Consider the following 8,582-nt stretch of genomic DNA (forward strand, 5'->3'; position numbering starts at 1 on the left):
CCTCAAAAGTATAGTATTAAGAGATGGGGGCCTTTGGAAGGTAATTAAGTCCATGAGGGTAGCCCCTCATGAATGGGATTAGCACTGTTAGAAAAAGAGACCTCCCCAAAGAGCCCACTTTTCACCATATAAGTATACAATTACAATGAGATGATGGTAGTCCAGAAGAGGGCCTCACCAGAACCTGACCATGTTGGCACCTTGATCTTGGACTTCCATCTTCCAGAACTATTAGAAGTAAATTTCTGTTTGTTATAAACCACCCAATATACAGTACTTTGGTATAGCAGCCTGAACAGACAAAGACAGGTGGTCCAGTTTAGCATGATGTGGTCACATCAGAAGTTTAAAGAGAGACTAAATCCACTGAAGCAGAATCTGGGGTTGTGTGGGCAGAGCAAGTATTTTCTCTGCATTTAGACACTGTCAGCAGGTTGATTTAGAAGACATGAAAACTTGGTCGCTGGACAGCCTGGATGGCCACAACTTTGAGAACCTTCCCTCAAAGGAAAGAGAAAGGTACCAGTTGTTTCTGCACCTGGCTGGCAGAGTGAGATCCTATCAAACGTAAGTCTCACTGGAGCACCAGAGTGTTCTGTAATTTAATGCTTACAATTTTAAATCTGCCTTCTTCTTACTCCCTTTGACCCCATATTGGATTTCCATGTAACTAGTTTAAAAGTTCAGCTTCCTAAAAGAAGAGCGTCATATCACATTCGTCTTTGTCATTTCAGTGTTCAGCACGTAGTAAATGATCAATAAATGTTTGTTTGGATGCTGGATTTAAGTAAATTACCATTGTGATCTGAATATATGGTAATTTAATTGCCCTTTAAAAATATTTTTCAGTAGTTTCCTGGGTTTTTTTTTTTTTTTTTTTTGCTTTTCTATTTTTCTTAGCAATATAATTCTGAATTGGCTTATTTCTTTAGCCAATACAGGTACAGGGCATATAAACTTGACCATCCAGCCCTTATCAGGGATGCAGAGTTCAGTAGGCAGGGAGACGTCTGGTATGTAGTTACAGAATTTTAATGAGATGCTATTACAGAACTGCCCTTACCTGCCCTGAATGTGCAAACTGAGCTATCGAGTAGGAAACTCTTAGCTCTGGGAGGCACTTAAATAGCACTGGACATTAAATAAAGAGCTTAAACCTCATGGCTCCTTTTCCTATCCCATGCTCCCTCCCACAGATTTAAACTGTTTTCCCATAGGAAGGAGAAAGGTACATGGATAAGGGATGTTGCCCACACCTCTGCTCCAGGAACAAACCTTTGACTTGGAATCTTTGTGTCTACTCTCATCTTCCAGTCTATTTTCATTGTAGTATTATTTTGTTTTCTAATCTTGGTATCTTATGCATTAACATTCTTGTCCAGGATACCATCATTGCATCCTTAATACCCTGTGCTCCCTCCTGCTTGCTGACTCCTCTAAGAATTTTTCAAACTGGTCCCGATGAACTATACAGATCAGACATGTGCACTTTAATTTGAAGAGAATGTGGTTATACTGTTGAAGCACACAGCATTGCCTTGTGGATACAAATATAATGTACATTGAGCCAAAAATTAGAGATGGTAACAATTTTCTGTGTTTCTGTTATTGTATTAGAGTTCCTTAATTACAGTGCTTGCAATTGATGTTCTAGATAAGTATAAGATAGATCAGGTAAGCTTTCAAAGTTTCAATACTCAAAGAATATCTTTTATATTCCTGACACACATCCCCTACCACGCCCACCCTTTTCTATTTGTTTTGCTTAAGCTACTTAGAATTGAGTTTCTAAATCTTGTAAACAAAACAGTTTTTACTAATATAAGTGCTTTTGCTATAGTGGAATTTTTACATGGTGGAATTCTCAGTATTAAAAATATGGTATAAGAACTGACTACCTGAAGGAATACCGGGTGAGTCTTTTGTAAATGAGAAAATATTTTAAAAATATGAATTATATATGTGCACATCATATATATATCTGGCATATATGTTTTTATATTTCTACAAACCAAAAGAAGACTTGCTTTGCTTTGATAACATCTGTATTTTAGTCCATTTGGAGTGCTTATAAACAAAAGAAAATTTTTTCTCACAGTTCTAGAGACTGGACATCCAAGATTAAGGCTTAGGTAGATTTGCCAACTGATGAGACTGTTTCCTTTGCATAGATAGCACCTTGTCTCTGAGTCTGAACATGGTGAAAGGGAAGAGGGCACTCTCTGGGGTCTCTTTAATAAAGGCACTAATCTCAGCCATGAGGGCTTCACCCTCATGACGTCATCATCCCCAAATGTCTCCACCTTCTGACATTATTACTTTGGGGTCGGATTTCATCATAGGAATTTGAGGAGTGTGGGAACAGAAACATTCAGACCACAGCAGTTTGAAATATTGTTCCAAATAGACATCCTGATGAAACATAATTTATGATTTCTTATATCTGATGGTGTATTATAACTTATAGGTCTTCTAGTGTGGTGTTGAAACTAAATATTAAAGTATTTTATTAAAGAGAGTTATTTTTGAAATGTAACATCTATTTATAAGCTTCATTTTAATTTAATATGTGAAGGGTTCCAAATATAATATTTTGCAGTGAACTGAAAAACAGAAATAGTAAAGGTTTGCTGAGTATTTCTATTGTATTAGAATTCTTTAATTACAGTGCTTGCAATTAATGTTCCAGGTAAGCATAAGATGAAGCAGGTAGCCTTTCAAAGTTTTTGTACTTAAAAGATACATTTTATAGAAAATAGGTTCCAGATCCTTGGAACCCAGGTGGTGGGTATGGCACCCCAAATGTTGTACATAGTCCTAAATATTTTTCAAAATCCCAAAGAAAATTTGTGTTCTCTGCCCTGTGTACTTAGTCACAAAACAACTATACCCTTGACATAGCTGCTTATGGTCCAGCAAATATACAGCCATACAGTCACTGTCACCCTTCAAAGAACTTTCTTGCCATGTTGAGGATTATTGGGGAAATAATATCAATGTCAAATAACTAATATTATTGGATGATAAACAGGTGGACAGCTTCTGTCCCTGTGCTTCATTAAGTTTACCAAGGTACTCTATTTTAATTGGGAGGGCAGGATCCTGTCACTACTGGTTCTGTTATCAGGAGGAACACCTTAATTACTAAAACATTCCATTATCTAATCACCTCATTTCAATGAGACACAATGAGAATTTTGGTCAAATTTGTTTTTGCAAAATACCTTGCTTTCCTGAGGATCTATTCCTGTTGACTAGAATATTATTATTAATAATGATTGTACTTACTGTCTGCCCACCATATGTCAGTCCTTTATACACCACATCATCTTATCATTTTTACAACAATGATGGGAAGGTAGGGATATGTAATAGCTGAGAATTTGTAGTTAATTTATTTTAGAGTTTAAACAGTTTTCCCACTTCCATATGGAAGCAAAGTTTCCAAGCCCAGATTGCCTGGTTCCAAAGCGTATGAACAGACCACGCTCTTTTACACTCTTTCAGAATTGAATTAGTGAAATAGTTAAGTTCTTATTATGTATCATGAATTAGTAAAATAGTAAGCTTTTATGTGCTATGAATAGTGAAATAGTAAGCTTTTATTATGTGCCAAGTGTTCTGTTATTTACCTACTATGAGTTTCATAATCTTTCAATTCTTTCTCAGGTCAGAATTTTGATATTTACCATTTTACTAAAAAATGGTAAAAACTTCTTAATAAATGTTACGTATCAGTTTATTTATTCATAGCAGTTAGAGAACTTGTTCATGAACATCTTGGAAAGAAAAGAAATAAGCAAGGCTAGCAATTAATGGAAGCTGCCCTTCTCTATTGATGAATTCCAACAATGACTCCTTTTGATTCCTCCTTTTCCTGGAAGCTATGGCATAAAGTAGGTGATTGAAAATAGAACATAATTTCCATCAGGAGCAGTGTTATGAAAGGGGATTATATTATTGACAGGCGTCTTAACTGCAAATAAATCATGCGTGTAATAATTTGTCTGCCTACCTTTACTCTCATCACATAAACTTTATTGAGTGTCTAATATATGGAAAGACCTGGGCTAGGCATTTGGAAATATGTAGGGAAATCTCTTAAGATAATATCTTGCTTTTGTTCACTGTGTTTTCTTGCTAGAATGTCTTTTCACATTTCTCCATCCCTTAAAGCCCTAGCTATCCTTCAAGGCCCGAGTCAAATTGCACTTGTGGGTACATTCTGCTGCCTCCATCCATCTTAACTACACCTTCATCATTGCTACTCTATGCGCATCCTTGCTATAACACCTGTCACCTTTTATTTCTGTTAGAGATGTAGTTGCCACTGCTTTTTCGTTTCAGATTTCATTTATTGGCAAGAACTATATCTTGTACATCTTAGCTTTCTCCAGCATCTGGAAGTTAGCTAAAGCATAGTTAATATTTATAATATTTAAACTGCGTGATTGGGATATCTATCAATAACTGGCTTAACCAGAAGAAAATATGCTGGCTCAGAGAGTGGAGAAGCTTGGAGATAGGGCTCAGTGAAGACAGGGCTGCCTGGTGAGTGCTGTGGGGCTGCCATTTTGCCACTTCTCTGTTTCATTCTCCTTAGTTTTATTCTGTAGGCCACAGTTCCCCCAGGAGGCTGCTGTCAGTTGCACATCTTTTTAGCTTATCAGTGGAAAAGCCCTTCTCTCATCATCTACCTCCCCAATTTAGGAGCATACTCCTGCAGGTCCCTGAAATAATCCATGGGAACAGCGTATCAGGATTTGAGCCCATGATGGGATGAGCATAGGCCATACAGACAGGGTGACTCTGAACAGACACATGGCAGGTGTGGAGACAGTTGCGGGGAGAAGCCTCCTTACAAAGAGGGCTGGAAGGCTGCGACATGCCCACTATAGTATTTGTTAAATGATTGTTGAGTTAAGTGCAAGCAAAAAGGCAGCTATAATCTTTTATAACTTTTATAGTCCTTACAAAGAACTTTAGACATATAAAACCATATCACACACATTCAATTGGTACGTAGTCCTCAGAGCACATAGGAGCACAAGTGTGATTGTTGAGGGCATCAGAAAGTTAGTCGTTAGATGTGTTCAAATGAACAGTACGTATTATTTGGGCCCAAAGTTTGTCCAGCACTGAATTAATGATAGTGTTATTTGGCTCCTTTAAATTTTATGGGCTACTCTGGATGTGAAAAGTGATGTATGATTCTTCTTGGTCACTAAGTCAGTGTAAATGGATGCAGACATCGTGCTGTGATGAATCTCCCTGTAGGAAGCTGTACTACTTGCAATTGTACCTGGAATCTTACCTTACGCTTAGGGTGGGAGGAGAGGGTAAATATTTGGCTAAGTAAATGGTTTTTTTGTTTGTTTGTTTGGTTTTTTTTTTTTTTTTGCAGTTTTTGGCTGAGGCTGGGTTTGAACCCACCAGCTCTGGCATATGGGGCCAGTGCTCTACTCCTTTGAGCCACAGGCACTGCCCAATTTTTTTTTTTTTGACATCAGTGACAATACTCATAAAGCTCTTCCACCAAAAAATTTAACAGAGTAGGAGGAGTTCCCAGAGTTCTACAATCTCTTCCTTCAAAACATGCCATCAGAAGACATTCTGACAACGAGCAGAGTCACCATTTACTGGATATCCTTTATGGTATCTCATATGTGTCATATTTTGTTTTGAAAACATAAATAAGTATACTGTTGACAGAGGCTTTCAAAAATGTCTTACAGCCTCTTCATTGAATTTCTAATGCAAACATAACACAACATCAACAAACAGGTAAAAATGGCTTGGAATTCTGAAGTGGACATCACAGTAAAATTCTGAAAAGGCAGGCTGGCGTGTCAAACATGACTGCACTTTCAGGATCTCTTATTATGACCTGAATTCTCAGAAAACCGGTGGTAGAGTAGGCGGCTAATGGGATTTGAGAGTCTTGGGAGGCAGTACTTGTCTGAACTGATTCAGTTATTCCTGGTGGGGGATTTTGTGGGGGGAGGAATCCCAAGTTGTAATGAACTGTCATAGCTTTCTACAGGCAGATAGATTTAAAATAATGGAAACATAGAATTCACTCTCTGTGAAGGAAAAAGATGGCAAGTTCAAAGTCGTTCCAGCAATGTTCATTGCACAGGGAAGCCTGTCTCCAGGGATACTTGCCTAACAGGAAGTTTGCATTTCTGAATTCCCAGATAGAAGCCTGGAGGCCTGTTTGTGTGATCTTTTTGAGCACCAAGCTTTCTTTCCTGTATTTTATTTTCTCACTCTTCACCTTGAGGGGATAGGACCCCACTCTTTAATTGTGTTCAAGGTGCCATATTAGCACAACAAAATTTGGTAATATATTCCCTGGAGTAGCTGCATAGCCCATTCACACTGCACTCAAAATGCAACTAGGAAAAGCTCACACACCTCAAGTATACTATAAATTTAAGGGTCTTTTAAAGACTCTTTGTCGGCTGGGCGCCTGTGGCTCAAGTGGCTAAGGCGCCAGCCACATACACCTAAGGTGGCGGGTTCGAATCCAGCCCGGGCCCACCAAATGACAATGACAGCTGCAACCAAAAAAATAGCCGGACATTGTGGCAGGCGCCTGTGGTCCCAGCTACTTGGGAGGCTGAGGCAGGAGACTCGCTTGAGCCCAGGAGTTGGAGGTTGCTGTGAGCTGTGATGCCACGGCACTCTACCCAGGGGGACAGCTTGAGGCTCTGTCTCAAAAAAAAAAAAAAAAAAAGACTCTTTGTCATTCTGAAATTTCATTTTCCTATATCTTTATATAAGGTCAGACAATTAAGTTTGTGAACTCATTCTAGAAAAAGTGCTACATACTTCATTACTGAATATCACCATGGTCACCTTTGAAGTGCTCCCTGTGGGCCATCTGGTGACCATAATGATACTCAGCAGTGAGGCATGGAGCACTTTTTCTGAGATGAGTTTTTGAATTTAATTGTCTGACTTTGTACGATGAGGCCATGCCAGAAAAAGAGTTCCAAAATTGCTTTGAAGGGTGGACTAGGTGCTGGCATCTGTGCACAGCTTCCCAAAGGCAGTACTTCCAAAGTGACCATAGTCACACACAGCAATGAGGTGTGTAGCACTTCTTTCTAGGGAGAGCTGGCAAACTTGTCAGACCCAACGTATGTGTGTGTGTGTGTGTGCGCGTGTGTATATTTCCAATTTTGAAAAAATTAGCTGGACACTAAAGAGGACCACATTTTTCTAAGTTTTCTTTGAAAAAAATTGGGATTCTGTAGTGTATAGGAACAGTCATAAGAACTTGTCTTCCTGTCACTATTCCAGAAACACAGGCAGAAGTTGCAGTTCATTTTACTTCTGCCAGAAAAGAAACTAAAATGACATTTTTGCTTGACTGCTGGAAGAGAAATACCTTGTAGCAACGTAGACAAGCACTCAGTTCAATGACCTCAATTTTACCTACACTTAGTATCCACCCAGGCTATATTTTTATTAGCTGTTGACATGTAATTGTGGAAATCAAGGGTTTTTTCCGTCATTTACACATTTCTCTTGACATTTGGTTCATGCTTCATTTTTTTTTTAACTTTCTACTCTAGAGTGGCAAATCACTGTGACACCTTATTCGGTGTAGCACTTTTTATTTGGTTTGTATTTTACGTTGTTAGAGGAAAGAAGGAATGTGGAAATTCATGTTTGTTTTTATTTACTTAACCCACACTTGCACCGTCTTCCTTAGGTGTTTCTTGTAATCACCTTTCAAACATCAATGGATTTCATATTCTTCAGAGTCCTGTGAGGTAGATAGTACATTGGCACTGGCATTTTAAGGCTGGATAAGTGAGCCACAAAGAGATTAAATTGCTGTCTCACAATCACACAGCTGACCCCCAGTAGAGGAGGATTTGTTTCTTTTTCTTCTTCTTTTTTTTTTTTTTTTTTTTTGCAGTTTTTGGCTGGGGCCGTGTTTGAACCCACCACCTCCGGTATATGGGGCTGGTGCTCTACTCCTTGAGCCACAGGCGCCGCCTAGAGGATTTGTTTCTTAATCACTTTTCTGTGCTCCGTTCCCAGTGCCAAAGTTATAAGTCGACCTGTACTCACAGGTCATTTACAGGGGTCGTTTTTGTAAAGACACTGATGACTGAGGTGAGTGGTGATGCTTTCCAGGGGCACCCTGTAAGGAAGTTGAGAGGTTCCTCCTCCTCTGTCAAACCATTAAATATTGAATCCTCAAGACTTAGATTGGGGCCTCTATCATTATGTCAAGTAGGTGACACCATTTCTGCCCAGAGTTTTGGTGCAACTCCAGAGCTTGTGTAAGGTGACCAGACATCCCACTTTTTAACAATTTGTCCCACGTCCCACAGTGTTTTTAAAAAGTCCTGATTTTTGGAAAGATTGCATGACAAGCTAGGGAATGTGGGAGAACAGGAAGGGAATATACGGTTTTCGGCTACCATGTGGCTGTTTCGCCAGGATGACTTTTATATTATTTTTCTTAATTTTATAGTGTTAAACTTTAATAATAACAAATAATTGTTGAGAACTGATTATCGAGAACTGCTTATCAAAGTTTGCATTGTTGTCAGGCCCCG

Source organism: Otolemur garnettii, unplaced genomic scaffold (assembly GCF_000181295.1).
Source record: "Otolemur garnettii isolate 467f Iridium unplaced genomic scaffold, OtoGar3 scaffold00065, whole genome shotgun sequence".
In the NCBI taxonomy this organism is placed as follows: domain Eukaryota; kingdom Metazoa; phylum Chordata; class Mammalia; order Primates; family Galagidae; genus Otolemur; species Otolemur garnettii.